This window comes from Coptis chinensis, chromosome 4 (assembly GCF_015680905.1).
Source record: "Coptis chinensis isolate HL-2020 chromosome 4, ASM1568090v1, whole genome shotgun sequence".
Lineage (NCBI taxonomy): Eukaryota > Viridiplantae > Streptophyta > Magnoliopsida > Ranunculales > Ranunculaceae > Coptis > Coptis chinensis.
Window position 1 is genome coordinate 105,830,827 of NC_141459.1, and position 18,392 is coordinate 105,849,218.

Consider the following 18,392-nt stretch of genomic DNA (forward strand, 5'->3'; position numbering starts at 1 on the left):
GTATGAGCATGGTGCTTAGTCACTGAATATTGACTGATGAGTAATGAGGACTCTTTGAGTTCAATGTACATAGAGTGGGCCAATTTATAAGAAGCTGAACTTGGAAGCATGGTGGAATCTTAGTATTCTAGATTGAGTAATTAACTTTCCACTCCTTAACAGATTGGTTTTTTAGTCATATTAATTGGTTCCTTGATAGAATAATCTACACTTTATGTTGATATGTTACCGAAATAATGTGTTTTTACTTTTGTCAGAAAATCTAGTTAATTGATTCTATGGAATCACAAATGTTCATACTGGGTCTCACACTTGAGTCCATCTCCCCTTGTGGGATATTCATCTTCTCACGGTGCTAGAGACATTTTTTTCATGTGGCTGTGTTTGAATATCTGGTTTGTTAAGGTTGAAAATCAAAGCAACGCTAACCGGTTTACGGATCACTCTTACACCATTAGTAGTAATACCGACTAAGAAGTTTTGTGACAAATTTGGAATCTGTTTTCATCGGTAAGTGTTATATCTTTTCTTCTTTTTGCATTTTGGTTCCTTATTAAATAATTTGAGATTTATTTTGGTGGTTAAATGTATCTCATTCTATAAGTGCGTGTAGGATTTTTTTCACTCGGGTTGTGCTAATACGTGACTACATAGCACACTAGTATAGAATAGGATTTTTGTCACTGTTTTTATCAAGTATTTGTCACGGGTGTATTGTGAACAGTGCCAAATATTTTTTTACAATATACAGATGGGTGTGGAGACTTGTAAAGTCTTTGTTTTTCGATAAACAATTACAAGAGGATTCAGTAGAAAAGTAGATAACTAGTACTACCCAAATTTATTATGTTCCGCACCACAAGTTCACTAGACACCTAGACGGTTACCAAAAACAAAAGACTCCATTTTCGGCAACACATCAAATAAATTATTCCCTTGGGGCTTCGAGTTTAGTTGGGGTTTCCCAAATCCGGGGAGCATTTTAACTCAATTATGGTTACACCGTGGATAATCAACGTTGATCGAACTTCGAGTTTGGGTATGGCTTCAAATTTTTGTGGTAATTGACCTCGACCGCCTTCAATTTAAATGATCTCTCTCCTTTCTCTTCGATCTGTGAATCTTTGAAACTCTTCTAATATATTCATTCTTCACCAGCACCAAGTTTTCAAGGATTATGATTTATGAACCCAAAAGTTGGTGGAGGTAGAACTTGTAAGTAGTGATTTCTATTGCAACTTTTGGTCTTTCTGAAAACTCTTTCTTTCTTAATTTCATTTGTCAACAATTTTTTTGTGAAGCCTCTGTTTCATTACATTTCTAAAGTGATATTAATATGGCGGCATTAGTTTGAATTGGTTATAAGAGCAGGATGATGAAAAATGTACTGACAATAATCAATATCGGATGGATTAATTGGATGTCTTGTTTTAATGCATTCCTAGTAGGTTCAACTTGGTATAAGAATGAAGGTGAATCTGTTTTGCTCTATTCTACCTATAATCTCTCATCACTAAGCTTTAAAAGCAGAAGGGATGTTTGTTAAGTTCTCAGATGTTTTTGTCAAGAACAATTGGCAACCCCGTCTTAACCAAACCTTGAATTCATTCTTCAGCACAATTCAAGAACCAGAACTAAGCACTGTTACTAGTAAGTTCGTTAGTCATTCAATTTTTTGTTCTAGCTGAAGAAAGTTGTCAAACTATTCCCTTAACACCTAAAACCATGGCTAAACATAGTGACCACTGTAAGCTTTGAAACATAGACCTAAATCTCCTACTCTTGCATTCAGTTTACTGATTTCTTGTTTGGAAACCTTGAATATATGTTCACTATAAAGAAATTGACATTTTTTAGTTATATTCGAAACTTTCAGGTTATTTCCACTCGTTGCAGAATGAAGCTGCAAGGAAGAGTTGTGCAAGACACGCACTGGTATATGGCTCCTTTGAAACCAACTTTGTGAACCTGAACTTTCTTGTATCCCATTTGCATAACAACCTTTCATAAAGACTCTTCCATGTGTGACCATGTGCTTAAAAACTTCACATGAATTACTCCAAGGTATGGGTCTGCCTTGTTTTCTATTTGTATTAGGCCAAAATATTCACAAGTCTTAATTAAAATCCAATCTCTTGTAGTCTTTTGAAAATGGACTGTCCTTGTTCCAGATATGGATGTAATCCCTTTGTTCCAATTAGTGTAATTTGTTGTTTATTTACTGGAAGGGGTATTGAATTCAATAAAGATTAGTTACTAGTAGTTTAGACTTTGGATTAACTGAAGAGGACTAATGTAGATTATTATAAGGCATAGTGGAAACTTCGGAATCAAGAACTTTTAACACGGAAAATAATTTAATGTCTGCTGTTATGGAAGGGAAGGGAGTAATCACTTTCTTAGATCACAATGTATGGTAAGTTATTTAGTGAAGTTATTAATTCTTGAACTCTCTCTTTATTAATTAAATTTTAGCAGCCACTATCTATGTAATGCCTAGTTGGTATGTCTTCTTCAGTTTAGTAGAGCCAGAGTGAGCTTTGAGAGGACTTGAGAACCTGAACTCATTCCATGATCAAAGTATCCACACAAACAAAGGGTAGTACACCAAAAACAGAAAAGCTAACCACCAAGATTGTGCACTCTCCATTTCTCACTTTCTTTCACAGTATGTGGTATCTCATTCATTTATAATGTATGCGGTGTTTAAGTTTGATTCCTTTGAGTTGATTATTAAGTGATAATTGAAACTATTGGACATAACTTGTTTTCACAATTATTTTCTTTGCTTAAAAAAAAAGGGTCCTTAAATAAAGTTTGACCCGTGTAACTACAGTTTGTGTATGTGTTTGGTGGCAGTCCTCTAAGTTAAAAAAAAAAGGGCCCTTAAAACAATTGAAGTAAAATTACAATAAAGATAAAATACTTAAGGCTTTCATTTATATCAAACACATATTTTATCAACCATGACTAACCTCTACTAATAGACACAAAATGACCATATTTGTGGCTGGTCTTATAAATCCTTGTACATCATAAATTGTCATCGTTTTTCGTGAGTAGGAAATATGAGATATTTAATGAGACTCCATAGAGAAGTGGTTTGGACGTTTAGATTCTAGTGAATGCAATCTCTTTCTTTGACTCTTTGAGATTTCAATGAACCTCATAGAGAGTAACTTCTTATCCTAATTTATATATGACAGAAATTCAATGACTGTTCATTTATCAAAAATCATCTAGAGACAACCTGATTTGGTTCCATATGCCACTACTTATTCTTCATCTTTTACAAAGTTGTTTTAAACTTCACGTAAATGTCCACTTAAACATATAATCGCACAAGAAAAATTACTAAACCTTAAATCGTCTATGATCAACAATTTCAATTTGACTGAATGAGCACAAATGCATCAGAATGAGGCCATGAGCTCATGAGGGATGAACACTAAATTAGGCTTAAGGCCTAGGCAACACACTTCAAGGCCTAACCCAAAGTATGCGTGAAGCTGGCCCAAAAATTGGTTGACCAATTTACATTTCGTTTTCAAGTTTTAAACTTTTGCAGACAAAGAAGCAAAAACCACATCAAGTTCTGCCTCTTCAGAGATTTGGATCTCAATTTTGAGTGTGTCTATATTATCTACTCATAAATATGGTGTTCCCATTTACGGTGCTGCATGGGTTCTAACAAATTTACTCCACAACCAAAACAAGAAGAAGAAGAAGAAGATAACTTACTTACTTGAGAATATGATTATAACCCGAGAAAGGCGATGCCTTCACTTTGCCAAAACATTCAAAGAACCTTCGAAAAATTCAAAAGAATTGACTTTTCTTGTTAAAAATAAGGAGAGGAAAGATTTTTGATGGGTCGGTGGTGGTAGATATGGTGGTGGGATGATTGGAGGTGGTCGCACGGTTTTGGACGTGGTGGTGAGGTGATTGGAGGTGGTCGCACGGTTTTGAGTTTCTCTGTGGGTGTTTTATTAAATTTGGGAAGAGGGAAAATAGAGAAAAAGACCGCGGGCTTGAATTTGGGATTTTCTTTTGAGCGGCATAAAATTGGGTGCGTTGAAGTCAAACATTGACTTGCCTGCAATAGCAAATGTCCAAAAACGCGATCAATTTTATAGCTCTTTTGCGTTAAACGCAATTGTAAGTTGTCCAAGCCAGAAAGACTCATTGCACTAAATCACCAAACGCTATCAGCAAAAATTTCATAGCGTTTTTTTATAAGTGCTATTGAATAAATGCTATCTATGTGCATTTTTGTAGTAGTGAGTAGTTTCTTGGCAATCTAAGTTGCAAAAGTGTGTTGTCCTCTCCACTACAGAAGCCGAGTATATTGCAGCCACTGAGTGTTGTAAAGAGATGCTATAGATGAAGAGGTTCTTCGACGAACTAGGGCTAAAGCAGAAACAGTTTGTAGTTTTATGTGAAGGTCAGAGCGCCATCCATTTGAGCAAGAATCCGAGTTTCCATTTTAGATCCAAGCACATACATGTGCGTTATCATTGGATTAGAGAAGTACTCGAAGACAAACATTTGTGTATCGAGAAGATCCATACCGACAAGAACGGGTCGGATATGATGACCAAAGTCTTACCGAAAGGTAAGTTTGATATTTGCTGTGCTACTATCGAAATGGTAGCAGACTCCTCCTGTTGATTTGGAAATTGCATGGAGGTATCTCCCTCACTGTTCGGGAGGGGGAGATTGTTGGAGTTATCCCTCACATGAGGAGAAAATGAATTCTACTTGCGTGTAGAAGCCTGAGCGCGACCCGCGCTTAAGAATAGGCTTGCCTAAGGCGCGACCCGCGCTCATGCCTTGGTCAACCTCCAGTACCTTCAGCGCGACCCGCACTCGACTTGGCCTTGCCCAAGGCGCCACCCGCGCTCATGTCTATTTTCAGAAGAATTCTATTTTTGTGGAACCGCGAGTTTGCAATACAAGTTGGGTTTTTTGGCAAAACCTAACTAAGTTAGAAGACACAAAAATACACAGCACAAGAGAGAGAAACCCAATCTTGAAAGCAATCAAGATTAAGAGATAACCTTTACAGAGATACAACCTTGTAAAGAGAAATTAGTGATCTAGTAAGATGAGAGACTGTAAGGAGTGATTGTAATCTTTCTTCCCACTTTATATAAGGACTAGCTCTTGTGGAAGTAGGCACCATTGACCAAACCATGGTATATCTTTGTGTTGTGGTTGGCTTTTATTGCTTTACATTATTATCTGTTATTAATAGTTGGTTAGTGAGTTGGGCATGTTAGTTTGGCTGTAGGGAATATTTAGATTGTTATCTGGAGTTGAATTGAGTTCAAATACGAGTTATCTGTGTAGTGGGAAATCGATTGGTATTGGTATTAACCCCAACAATTAGCAAGTATGAGTTTCCATTAGTGTTGGAGTTATCCCTCACATGAGAATGAGAAAGAGGAGAGAAACGGCAATCGTTTCGTGTGAAGAAGTTTGGCGTCTTGGCCAGATTGGCCTTGCCCAAGGCTTGCTTTGCCGTGAAAAAAGAAGATAGTTTCTTTTTCAGCCTCTCACGAAACAAAGTTACTGGACTTTTAGGTTTGAGGAAAAATAAGAGAGCGCGCCCGTGCTCATGCCTAAATTTGCAGTTTCTATTTTGCTACAGTTATCGTGAAATTTGTTTTACTATAGAAACATAAATAAGGTTTTGGAAAACCAAGTCTTGAATAGAAACCCAATTTTGAGAGCTATCAAAATTGAGAGAGAACCCTTGCAAAGAGAAAAGCTTGTAAGGAGAGAGGAGTGATCTAGTAAGGTGGAGAGACTTGAGAGGAGTGATTGTAATCTTCCTTCCCACACTTATAAAAGGATTAACTCATGTGGAAGTAAGCATCATTGACCGAACCACGGAACATCTTTGTATTGTGGTATGTTTTACTTTCTTTGCATTATTATTATTTGTTTGTGATAGTTGTTTAGAGAGTTGGGCATGCTAGATTGATTGTAGTGTGAAAATTTAGATTTTTGTCTAGAGATAGTAGTTGGTCTAATTAAGTACAAGTTATCTTAGTAGTGGGGATCGATTGGTATCGTTGTTCCCAACAATTAGGAAACCAAGTTGATATTGTCAATACATGTAATATTAGAATTAGGTTGGTACTAGAATTTTCTAATTAGTAGTTTAGTAGGAATTAGTAATTGGAGAAACTATATATATATGTGAGTGCCTAGATCAACATTAGTAAGAAGAAGTGAGAGAATAATAAGATAGATGCATTGTTGAAAAGAAATGTATTGGTATGAAGTGGTAAATTATTTTGTTCATCATAGGCTAGATATTTGCTACTATTATGGTCATACATATAAGCACAAATAGTCTGTTTTTAGAGATTTTCCAAGAAGTATATTCGTTTCACCAACGATACGCGGCCAGCGTAAACTTCAGCTCCCCTAGTAAAAATCTCGATTTTTCTGAAGCTTTTGTTAATCAAAATCTATTATAAATGTAAAAATCAAACAAACTTATCAATATTTTCAAAAGGTGGATAAAACTGTCAACAAATAAATTGAACTGCTTAATTTTTCTTGAGAATTGAAAAAGCTTTGAATTGCGGTTAAATTGATTTTAATTTGCAAAACAATTTATGAATGATTAGAATTTTTAAATACCCTCGAGAAATATCATGGGTCCATCACTGCAAATAACCTAGGGTCCTAATAATGAGATTTGAGCTTGAGGCCTGCTTTAATAGCGACTGAAAATGAAAGGATCTGTCTCACTTATAATATGGATGCTTAGACTGACTAATACTGAAATCAACTTAAGCATGTACATAAATTAAGTTCACTTAAGAAGGTGCCTTTGTTTCTGTTTTTCATATCTTGTAACAACCACGAACTCGTACACATCTGAGTGCTTACATTTCTCATATTTTATATCCCTCAATTCAATAATGCTAAAATTTATATATTCCGGGAAGTATCATCTGTCTTGCAAGTTGCAAGAATCTTTCTTTCAATGTCATATTATATTCCTTTAGATAACTAGTGTTTTCAATATCTTTTTACTACAAACAACTCAAGAAAAGCTAGAGTAAATCTTAGAACAAGAAGTTTAGTTAGTTCTTTCATCCTTCCTTCCCAACTAGGTTTATGTGGACAATGACAACCCAAAACATCTATTACTCACCCAATACTACTATTTCACCAATGCAACCAGCAGCCAACCCATATACACTAAAGTCAAAAACTTGCTAAAAACGTTCTTTCTGCAAATTTCTTCGTGCATGATTGACACTATCTAGCTAGTTAATAGCGACTGAAAATGAAAGGATCTGTCTCACTTATAGTGTGTCTCCTACCCAGCCAATTAATTGCACATCCATTATCCATAATCCAGACTGTATTACAATTTTTTTCCAAGTGGCATGATATGGAGGAATTCATTGTATACCGAGATGCTTGGACTGACTAATACTGAAATCAACTTAAGCATGTACATAAATTAAGTTCACTTAAGAAGGTGCCTTTGTTTCTGTTTTTCATATCTTGTAACAACCACGAACTCGTACACATATGAGTGCTTACATTTCACATATTTTATGTCCTTCAATTCAATAATGCTAAAATTTATATATTCCGGTAAGTATCATCGACACGAAGAAAAATATATAAAATTCAACGGAATTAAAGTTGCACTCCATGTAGAACATATATATAACATTTTATCTCTGCATATTACAATCATAAAATCAGAAACAACATATTACGAGCTCAAACTAATGAGACTCAAGCTTTGTTGCAACTGCTGTTATTCGAGTCTACACAGTGAGTATATTCATACCACACTAGTGACCCATACGTATGTACACTAGTCTTTCTAGTTATGGGGTTTGGTTTCGGATACAACATCCATAGGTTCTCCAACGTAATTGCAGCAACGGCAACAGAAAAAACCACAGCGGCGGCAACATCCATACGGGCACCTACCACGACCTCCTCCTCCTCCTCCCTCCCTCCCCTCCCCCTCCCCCTCCTCCTCCTCCTGGGCCTCCCACATACTTAACATCCTCAAAGCTCACCTTGTTCTCTGCAAACGAAATAGCAAGGGAGTTGTCAGTGTCTACGATTGTATTGCTTAATATAAAATCTTTAGCGGATAATGTATGTACTATGATGAAATTCTGAGAATGAATATATATAACTTAGTTAAGATTTAAGAGTTATTACATAGTACATACTACTAGAAGGTGGACAATTCAGGTATGCTAGGAGCCTAGGAGCTAGGTAGGCCGCCAAGCACTTTGTCTTTCAGTGAGCCAGTAAGGTATATATATGTATGTACTATGTTATTGTGTACGCAACTCAAGTCACTACTGTGTTGCTAACAGCTATATTGCTAGTCTCGTAGACGTACATATTTTAATATCATAGAAATTTCAAAAACTTGGTACAAGACGCGGTAATTAGTTTAATTAATATATCACGTATATAATAATCAGACTCACTAGTTTGAGCTTCAGCTGCTGTTACTTCAGAAGAAACCAGAAGAACAACAGCTAGGAGGAATCCCATAACAAAAAAGGCTTTCAAATGAGACATTTTTCTTGAAATGTGAAAGACAACAGGAATTTGGATGAGAAATAAAATATGTGTAGTGCGCTCCTAATTTATAGAGAATTGAGTATGGAATGAATGACTCAGCATGTGATGATGTGAGGATGACGGAATTAATATATCATCCACTTGTGATTTTGTGAAATATAATTTATATCTTGTGGGCCTCCCAGGCAGTGAATTACATGCATGCAGGGAATTATCAAACCTCAAGACCATTACATGCATGCCGGGAATTATCAAAACTCAAGACCATAAGAGCATTTGCAATGCAAGTCATAACTTTCACCCCCTCTATCACCGCCACCTCCTCACTTTTCACCCCCTCTATCACCAACCCGGTGATAAACAAGGTGAAGCTGTGCAATGCAAAGGTGATAAAAAACATCTCGGACGGGATGTTAGATTCCGTCTGGAGTTTTTTTATACGAGACGGAATGTAACATCCCGTCTGATATTTTATAACGAGACGGGATGTAACATCCCGTCGATGGCTCAAACCACCAAGGGAAGCAGGGCTCCATTTTCACTTCATTTCCGGCCAAATTCGATTTTGTAGCCTCCATTCACAACCTTTGAACACAAATTTCCATTCATAATGACTTCTCCATCCCCAACCCATCCCCACCAACCTCACCACATCAAGAGCATTCCCGATGGTTTGGAAATGTCAAAATTTCAAAAAAAGGGGGCAAAAAAGGATCGTCGTCGAGAACGCGTAATGTGGGCGAGGAGGACTAAATTGAACTTGGGTTTAATTTTCCACCAGCGTTGTTGAAATCGAGGACCACCCACCATTAAGCGTCAACATCGGTCCGACCGTAGCAAATCGAGTGTGGAATCTCAAGTAAGTTTTTTTGATTTTTTTTAAGTTAATTATTATTATTTATGTTAGTTTATATCAAGTTTGTTGTTGTTTGAATTTGTCGCATTATTATTTTAGTTTGAATTTGTATTAGTTTATATTAGTTTATTTTAGTTTGAATTTGTCGATTATTATTTTAGTTTGAATTTGTATTAGTTTATATTAGTTTATTTTAGTTTGAATTTGTCATTATTATTTTTAGTTTGAATTTGTATTAGTTTATATTAGTTTATTTTAGTTTGAATTTGTCATTATTATTTTAGTTTGAATTTGTATTAGTTTATATTAGTTTATTTTAGTTTGAATTTTATCATTATTGCGTGTTTGTTGAATGTAGGAAGTACACTTATGGAAAGTCGTTGTGCACTTTCAAATGTTAATGTCGTGGTGGCGTTGTATGAAATCAAAACGGATCCTAATTTTGTCACAGTTACCGATATTATATCCGCCACACCATTTGGGAGTTTTTTTAATTGTAATTTGGGACAAAATGATCAGGCGTTGTTGTTTGGGATAGTTGAGCGGTGGTGGCCAACTACCCACACATTTCATTTCCCATGGGGTGAGCTTGGGATTACCCCTCTTGATTTCACAATGCTCACGGGTATCCCAATTGGTTATGGAGATGCCGTTCCTTTTGATGAAACTTTAGAGGTTTTTACTACGGCGATGAGTTTCTTTGAATGTTTTGATTTGGTTGAAGATGATGAGCAAGACGGGTTTTTGAGATTATCGGCCGAAGCAGTTTAAGGGAGGAGCTATAAATATGAGTTGGTTTCTGGTGAGATATTTGAATAGACTCAAGGAGAAGCCGAAAGACTATCATATTGGTGAGGAGTCGATCCACGGTATGTCACGTGCCTTCCTCTTCTACTTTGTTAGTGCGGTATTATTTGGATATGCCGATAGTTATTTACGATCGGGTGGATGGCATTGTCTCGGGCGTAGAGAGGATGTGGGATTATGGTAGGGTCAATCCATCTTAGCATACCTTTACCGGCTAGACCTCATAGTTGAGACGAAAGCCGCTAAAGGCAATTTGTGCGGCTTTGTTTGGATTATACCCGGTAAGTCTTATTTATTAAGTTATTGTTTCATTTCATTTATTTATCTAATTATTAATGTTGACATGTTTATATATATATTGATATTGTATTTTATCTATTGATGGCGGTATTGGTGGAATGCGAGCATTTTCGTGTGATGCATCCTGTGTTGAAGAGGTTGGAAGAGGATGAGACTCATGACCTGATTCCACGTTATTCAAGCATGGGGGCTTCATCGTGAGGCGAGGGGGTATGGGGACCTATCACATAATATTCATAACACTTTCGTCGGCCAGATTGAGCTTTTAGGAGCTAGTCGAATTGAGTGGCAACCACGGGCGAGTCCTTCATCTTTTCGGACCCTTTATGCGGATATTCCGGATGTTCGAGCGGTGAGTAGTAGACTATCATATATGTGTCATAGAGCAAGGTTTCTTTCGGTGGCCGAATGATACTTATAGGGTCGATCTTCGCGCATGGTACCTTGGGGACGGATGTTGGCGGCAAGTATCCGGAGAGATTGTTATACCTTACCCCCACCACCTATGGATATGACCTCGATATTCTTCCCCTTTGTTCTTTCACACTATAGAGCAAACCCAAATGAGTGGCCGGGACGATCGCTTTCGGTTTTACGAGGCGACTATGACTTATATTGGAAGAGGGTTGGTCGAGGTCTCTTGCTAGGTGCGTTATACGGGGCACCAATTTTGAAGGGGTTACTTCGGAGCATTGAGGCCCGACATTCATTTCAGGGAGGAGTGGAGTTGCCCGATCCACAGCCCGAGGGTGTTTCATGATATTCAGATGCGCAAAGAACTCCCGCGGATATTTGATGATGATGACCTTTGGCATTGGAGCATGATTACTTCTCAGGGGCAAGATATGAGAATACCTATTCCACCAGTAGATGCCGCAGTGGTAGCAGATTTGTCGATCTGATTCGAGCAGTTAGCCGAGGTTAGTATGATTTGAATTTATTTATGATTTGTTATTATTAGTATTCACTATAACCCCTAACTTGCATTTGTTTTGTTAAACAGGATGAAGTAAGGTCAGAGCTCCTTAACTACAGCTCTCTCACTTATGCCATGCGTGAGTCCTTCATGGAGTCCTCTCGTCGCAGTTTTGAGTACTTACAAGAAGAACGTAATCGAACTTTGGAGCTTCAGAGACGTGTGCAAGAGTTGGAGAATGCTGGAAGTGGAGTACCTCAAGCTCAAGCTCAACCAGAGAGGCGACAACGACGTAGGGGGGAGAGCTCTTCGACCGGGCCTTCTCGTAGGGGGAGGAGGTCTCGATAGATATTTTTTTGTAGTTTGTAATAACTGTGCGCCATTACTTGTCTTATGGCGTTTGGGATTGTTGTTTGTAATGAATTTTTGATTAGCAGGTTTTTCTTTGATGAGTTTTGGATATGAATATGTCATTAAACAAAGGAGGTTATGTCCAATTTTTTTAAGAAATTATAAGTTAGTTTTTTACCGAGTTTCTGTGTTAGACTTGGGTGTTGTTCATGATTGTTGTTTGTCTTCTTTATTATTTTCAAAGTATATTAGCAGGTTTTTATATGAATATGTCAATAAAACAAATGAGGTTATGGCAAAAAAATTAAAACTTATAAGTTCGTATGTTTCCAAAAATGGAACATTCGTTTCGCTCGTTTCACATTTGTTTCACTCATTTCCTGTCATTGTTGAAACAACAAATTTTTAGTTTGGAATATCACTCATTTTGCAGGTGGTTTGGTTACGGCCAGTTCGACGGGGAATAGTGTATGGGGATACCGAGAGGCCGAATGTAACATCCCGTGCGGTTTTTAGACCGAGGCGGAATGTAACATCCCGTCCGGTTTTTAACCCTCCTCCTCCCGCACATTTTACTATTCCAAACAATGCAATTATGGATGGTGGCCCATTTGGAATTATTGAGGGTACATGGATAGACATTTGGATACAATGTGTTGTCACTTGGAGAGTGAACAAAAATCTAATAAAATGTGTTGTCAATTGGTAAGTGGACCAAAATCAAAGTATCACATGTGACCTTATCATATGTGACCTTACCTTTCATATTTCGTTTTACTCTTCTATCTTTTATATCAAACAAACAACATAGCCATCTTCTTCCCCACAACCAAGCTAAAAATAGGAAAAATGTCTAGAGAAGAAAGAATTACATATAACCAAAGGTTATGGGGAGGATCTAGTAGTAATAGTTCGATCTTACGGTTTCACCGGTCGATCTACGGTCGGTACTTACTGAAGATGACTACATGGAAAAAGTAAGAGATGAGCATAATGATATGATGAGGCGAAGGAGGAGGAGGAGGTTGCAGTTATTATCCACTGCTGGGGTATTAATGACTCAAGCAGCCATTGAAATTGAAGATGTGGATCTGAGACAAACGCGGTGGATGCAATGGCGAGAGTACACGCGTTTAGAGATGGTGGTGATTTCAGTAAACAAAAGATAATGAGGGATTACTTCACAACACCTTGTAGGTGGCCTCCTCATAAGTTTAGGCGAAGGTACAGGATGACAAGAGAGCTTTTTATGTATATGTTGCATACTGTTGCATCATTCGACGATTACTTTAAAGACAAGGTGGATGGATTGGGTCGGCAAGCAATTTTCGGGTTACAAAAGGGACTAGCTGCGGGTTGCACAATTAGCTTGGCCCGGTTGTTCTTCGATTCAACGGATGAGTATTTACAAATTGGAGATTCCACGGCAAATGTATCTATGAAGCGTTGGTGCAAGGCAATTATCACGGCGTTTGAGGAAAGAGTACTTGAGGGCGACCAAGTGAAGCGACATTGCTAGGATATTAGCTGAAAATGCAGCAAAGGGTTTTCGGGAATGCTTGGATCAATCGATTTGTATGCACCGGGTGTGGAAGAATTGCCCAAGTGGATGGGCTGGAACACATGTAGGGTACAAGAAGGAACCAACTTTGATACTTGAAGCCGTTCTTGGACAAACATTGTTGGATCCGGCATTGCTTCTTCCGCCTACAAGGTTCGCGATAATGACATTAACGTGCTTCCATCGTTCTCATGTTTTTGAATCATTAGAGCAAGGTGAGGCTCCTGCTGTTGCATTTAATGTGAATGGTAATGACTATGATATGGGATATTATCTTGCGATGGTATTTACCCAAAATGGGGCACATTTGTTCAAGCCATTCGTTATCCAAGAAATAAGCATGAAAAGATCTTTACTCAACGTCAAGAAGCCGCAAGAAAGGATGTTGAAAGGGCGTTTGGAGTTTTGCAGGCCACGATGGCATATTGTTAAGGCTTCGCGTTGGCGTTGTCATAGTGTTGTTGTTCTTGGAGATATAATGAAGGCATGCATTATAATGCATAATATGATTGTTGAGAATGAGCGTGAAAGTGGAGTTTGGAATTGGAAAGGTCGGAGGAAAGAAACAATACCGCTCTTTTCGGGGAAGATGATGGTTTTCATTTTGTCTATCGGATGATTGAAGCAAGAAATAAGATCAGAAATGAAGTTACACATACTAATCTTCAAAAGGACTTAGTTGAACATGTTTTTAATTGGACTGGCATTGAAGAAACAGCAGATCCGGTACCAATTTATGATCCAAATTGGTCGGATCCAGATGAGGGAGAAGGAGGCGAAAATTAAAATGGAAATGAAAATGTATTTCCTATGTATTTCCTAACGTGAACTATTAAGTTCCAACGTATTTCCTATGTATTTCCTATGTATTTCCTAACGTGAACTATTAAGTTCCTATGTATTTCCTAATGTATTTCCTATGTAGTTCCAACGTATTTAATCAGTTGTATTTTAATGAACTATATTACAATGTATTTTAATTTGATTGGTAATTGTATTTCTATGAAAATAATTATATTGGATGAGAACATACATAGTGCATTAATTAAAAAAAAAACAGTTAGATAAAATACATAGTTCATTAATTAAAAATACAATGAAATTAAAATACATAGTGCATTAATTAAAAACGTTGAAATTAAAATACATAGTGCATTAATTAAAATACATAGTGCTTTAATTAAAATAAAATACTAGATAATTAAAATACATAAGCTTAGTTAGAGCTAGAACCACCTCTAGCCCTTCCCCATTCAGCACGTATTTCAGCTTGTTGTTGCTCGATTATAAAAGCGGTATCGGGATGGAGGACACTTGTATCGGTCGCTAAAATCTTAGCTTCATATTGCATCTTTTGAAGCCGATTTTTTCCAATTGAACCTGATTTTTTTTTTCTGCTTGAATCCGATTTTTTCTTCTCTTGCCATCACAGTTCTTTGACCATATGCAAGTTCCCTTTCCCTAAGTTCTAAGCATTTTTGTGTTTCATTTGCATCCTGTGCAAATGTATCCTCTAAACGTGTAAAGTAACCCTCCAACATACCAAATGATTTTTCTTGGTTCTTTTTGGACTTGGCTTTCTTCGATCCAAGAGGACGCTCCATTTCTTTTGGACGCTCTATTTCTTGAGAACCCTCCAATTCAACTCCACCAACACTTGGTGAATTAGAAGTTGAATCTTCACCATCATTTTTGCGACCTTTTCCCTTTGTGGGCGGCTTGACCTTGCCTCAAAAGCGTTACTCCACTTTGGATTATCCTTGAGTATAACGTAACAATGATCAAGTGAAAAAGCCGATTTTTTTCTTGTAGTTGGTACGTCATCCTTGCCTCGGACAACTAAAAAAAAAAAAAAATGGTGGTAATTAGACTAAAATAATCACTAGGACTAAGATAATTAAACTGCAATAATAATTAGACTAAGATAATAATTAGACTAAGACTAAAATGGAAATAATAAATACACTAAGATAATTAGGCGAAGACGGAAATAATTAGACTAAGACTAAGATAATCAATAAATTCCAAATTGACAAGCGTTGTAATTACCCGGCTTTGTATTGTTGTACCACTTGCATGTCGAGCCTCCACCGCGATTCACAATTGCAACAAATTTGTTCATCATTTTTGAAATATATTTCCACCTTCCGCTAATTGAATCGGAGACCTATCCGACCCGTGCTTGATTGAACTCGTTTGTTACACGATTCCAAAATCCTTTTGCATTTTGGAAAGCACCAACAATAGAGTCTTCACTAATTTTTATCCAAGCAAGACATAGAGCTTGATCATCGGACATGCTAAAGTGAGCTCGCTTTTTGCTTGAGTGCTACCACTTGCTTGAGATGCTTGAGTTGATGCCATTTGATATTTGGTTTTTAAGAACTGATTTTAAAGAAGAAGAAATATGATATATGATTGTTGAAAGTGTGAGTTGAAATGAAACAAATGTTGTATATATACCAAAGTTTTTATTTTGACCGTTTTTGACCGTTCGACTTTTTGACCGTTGGTAGCCGTTAGGACTCGGACGGGATGTTGGATTCCGTCGGTGAGTTTTGTAATCAGGACGAATCCAACATCCCGTCCCGGTTAACAAGTCGGTGATAAACTCGGTGGTTGGTTTCACCTCGTTTTTGGCGGGGATAATTATCACCTTCATTATCACCCTGCATTGCACAGCAGTTTTGGACCCAAGTAGGTGATAATTATCACTACCCCCTCTCTATCACCTGCATTGCAAATGCTCTAAGAATGCATGTGCCGATGTGCGTGATAATCTGGACTAAGTAGTGAAGTTACACTTGTCAATGCCATATGATCAGATAGATTGAAATGGATTCTGATTTGAATTGGACATGGTTATATCTTGCCGACATCCTGAGTAATTTCATGATTTTGTTTATAAGAAAAATGTCAGTAGAAACCTTGGGTTGACGCAGCCCTCAAGCATTATCGAAAAAAAAGAGACGCGGCCCTCAACTCCCCGGCCTTGATTGCTTAACACGTGTATGTGTGAAAATGGATACTCATGTCTAACCTGTGTGATAATGAGAGTGAGAAATAATAATCGAACCAGAAAAGAAGTTGGGGAAAGAAATAGATGGAGAATACGAAGAAACAGCCAAGATGAGAGCATTAACGACAAAGAAATAATTTTCCATTACTTTATCGAAAATGCTAGCAGGATGTTGTACCAGGGTAACAGCCCAATCAAGTGAAACCATGTTACAGATGAAAAACTTGCTACTCTTTCATCCGGTTCTTTCTCTTTTTTCTTTAGTTAAAAACAAATAAAAACAAGTCAAGTTTTGCTTAATTCTTTAGTTAAAAACAAATAAAAACAAGTCAAGAAAAACAAATAAAAAGAAAACAAAAAGAAAAACACAAAGCATTAATTCTCTTCTTCCCACTGTTGTTAGCAGAAAACCACTTATCCCTTTCAGGTTTGCTTAATCAAGTCATTAATATAAAGAAAAAAAACAATGAAAACCAACTGGCAACAATACAAATTAAATTTGTATTTTTCAAATTAAAATCCTATTTTTCTGTTGAAAGAAATACAATCATTTGGATTTCATCTAGAAAATGAGCGATCTTGCATGCATACTGAAAGATATTTTTAAAATTATGCATTTTTGATAAATATTATTTAGTAGTGGTGAAAGTCATGACTGTTTTTGGGCTACCATTGTCGTTCGAGTCGAAGACGAAGAGACATAACCATGGCTGGTCCAGTTGAACAAGATGAATTCCTTGGTTTCTTGATCTTAATTATCAGATGCCAATATATATTTGAGACACAACCATGCCAATATATATATATATATATATATATATATATATACTAGCCTCTTTGTACGTGTCTCCGCCACATTAACAATCCCCGATTTTATTTTATTTTTCATTAATTTATGGACGTGAAACTACCATTTTACTCTTGTAAAAAGACAAAATAAAAAAAAATAAAACAAAAAATAGCATGAGCTGCAATATTCGTGTTTGGCAAGGGGTAAAATTGGAAAAAAAATTAATGGCGTGATGAATTTACTGTTGAAGCTCTCGTTTTCTTTATAGGAGTTAGATAAGCTAAAATGTGAATTAGAATGAATGAGTAGTAACTTTCTCTTGTGTGATGTGGCATTAGCATATTGGGCTGTTAACTAGATACAAGATAGTAGCTGTCCTGCTAGTACTACTCTTACTTTATTAGTTTTGTTTCCAATACTATTAGTTTAATTTGTCTCTTTGTGAAAAAAAAATTAGCCAATTTCTAGTTTTACATTTAAAAAAAAAAAATGTTTATGGGCTAGACAGACCCAAACCCAAACCTGTATTGCTAAACTCTATTATACATCACTCCTTCTGCATCTTCTTTCAAAATAACAGACAACCTCTCTTCTATAGGTCCTATATAGTACATTGTGCTTCTTACATCCATATTACATAGTCCGCTACTCTATTACCTTCTCTATAGATATGTTGGAAAACAATGCTCCCGAAAGAACCACAATGGCCTTTAATGGCTAGTAGCAGATATTGGCAATACCATAGAGTAGACTCGATACCATTGATGATATTAATAGCTCGTGTAGAATCTGAATTGACTATCAGATGTTGTGTCAATGATTTCGCCGCTTGTAATCCAGCCTCAATTCCTTGCATCTCTTGGATAAGAGCAGACCTATGCTTAGACATCCCAGTTTTACCTTGGTCCTGGGGTACATGGTAACAAATAAAAAGGAGTTGGCTTCCCGTGGGTTAGGTATGATATACAGTTCTGAAATTTAATTCAGTTTCCATTCAGATCCCAAAAGAACAAGAAACGGAGATTTTGAGGGTGCTTCACTATGGAGAAAAGCTTCGGTCCTCAGTACTTAGGACCGAAATCCGTCCTAAGCGGTTCCATACCACATATTTATTTTCCACATTAGCAACTTCACAAAAAAAGTCCTCAGCAAATTTTAAAAAGAAACCAAAAAAACCAGTTCAAATGTGTGGTCTGAAGC

The 18,392-nt window shown here is 36.9% G+C and overlaps 2 long non-coding RNA genes across 2 annotated transcripts; one reads left to right on the forward strand and one right to left on the reverse strand.

The window, feature by feature from the left end:
* Positions 1-7,690: 7,690 nt before the first annotated feature.
* Positions 7,691-8,782, reverse strand: LOC147506646 (uncharacterized). The gene is made up of 2 exons (XR_015193848.1): positions 8,496-8,782; positions 7,691-8,077 (listed from the first exon to the last, which is right to left on the reverse strand). It is a non-coding gene; the product is annotated as an uncharacterized LOC147506646 (long non-coding RNA).
* Positions 8,783-11,350: 2,568 nt separating this feature from the next.
* Positions 11,351-11,987, forward strand: LOC147506647 (uncharacterized). The gene is made up of 2 exons (XR_015220841.1): positions 11,351-11,475; positions 11,559-11,987. It is a non-coding gene; the product is annotated as an uncharacterized LOC147506647 (long non-coding RNA).
* The last annotated feature ends 6,405 nt before the right edge of the window (positions 11,988-18,392 follow it).